Source organism: Schistocerca cancellata, chromosome 3 (assembly GCF_023864275.1).
Source record: "Schistocerca cancellata isolate TAMUIC-IGC-003103 chromosome 3, iqSchCanc2.1, whole genome shotgun sequence".
NCBI classification, from domain to species: Eukaryota; Metazoa; Arthropoda; class Insecta; order Orthoptera; family Acrididae; genus Schistocerca; species Schistocerca cancellata.
In genome coordinates, this window is record NC_064628.1 from 232,585,394 (window position 1) to 232,586,655 (window position 1,262).

Here is a 1,262-nt window from a genome sequence, read left to right on the forward strand (position 1 = left end):
ACACTTTTTTTTTTAAAAAAAAAAAAAAAGATGTGGTGGTGCTGAAGTCTGATCAACTTCGTTGATCCCAGAATGAGATTTTCACTCTGCAGCAGAGTGAAACTCTCATTCTGGAAACATCCCCCAGGCTGTGGCTAAGCCATGTCTCCGCAATATCCTTTCTTTCAGGAGTGCTAGTTCTGCAAGGTTCGCAGGAGAGCTTCTGTAAAGTTTGGAAGGTAGGAGACGAGGTACTGGCAGAAGTAAAGCTGTGAGTACCGGGCGTGAGTCGTGCTTCGGTAGCTCAGTTGGTAGAGCACTTGCCCGCGAAAGGCAAAGGTCCCGAGTTCGAGTCTCGGCCGGGCACACAGTTTTAATCTGCCAGGAAGTTTCAACTTCGTTGATTTTTACTTCTGTAGGGAATGGAAGGGGTAAAAATTTTCTCTTTATATATTTATTCTTCTTTCAGCTTTAGTTTGGGCACACAGAAGGGTCCTTTAACTCGCTGCTTTTGGTGTGTATTTGAAAACATGTGTGGAGAAGTGCTAAAGGACGATATGTCCTTAAATTATGGAGAAGTACGTAGGGATATCATTTACGGAGGCTCAAATACTATCGCCTTCGGTACTTTATATTTGTGGTTGCGTAAGGGTTCTACCGTACCTACTGTGGTGAGTTGTGGTGTACTGTCACGTATCATGTCCAACTTCCGAAATAAGGTTCGAGCCTTCGTCTTGACCTTGTCTGAGAGGTAAGATTCGCTTAAGGCTCGATGAATGTCATGATTTCGGATCAACCATTGGGCTCCTGTGATCCATCGAAGGCATCTGCTTTGTACAACCTGTAACTTCTTGTAGTTAGTGGCACACGTAGTACCCCAAGAGGTCGATCCATACAAAATAGATGGTTCGACTGTGGCATGGTACAACTGGAGTTTCGTGCGTTGGCTGAGGTATGAGCTCTTCAGAAATGGGAGGAGAGCTCCCAGCATTTTGAGACCAGACGTCTTCTTCTCCATAATGTGATGACTATACAACAGTTTGGCGTCCAGATGCACTCCCAGGTATTTTACAGTTGTTGCCCAGGGGAGTGGCTGGTCTGATATCCGTAGGCGATGAGGACACAAGAGGCCGTAAACCTGTGGACAACGTCTGGTTTCCGTTCATGGGCTGGGGAAGCTATGAAGTCCGTCTGCGGCTGCCAATAACCTCCAGAAGGTGCTGTCGTCACTGAAAGTAAGATTTTTCATCTAGTTAGTGCAACGGTCGTCGTCTGGCGGGACC

At 46.4% G+C, this 1,262-nt stretch overlaps 1 non-coding gene across 1 annotated transcript; it reads left to right on the forward strand.

Annotated features, from left to right (window-relative positions):
- The first annotated feature begins 271 nt into the window (after positions 1-271).
- Positions 272-346, forward strand: Trnas-cga (transfer RNA serine (anticodon CGA)). Its single transcript has one exon. It is a non-coding gene; the product is annotated as a tRNA-Ser (tRNA).
- The last annotated feature ends 916 nt before the right edge of the window (positions 347-1,262 follow it).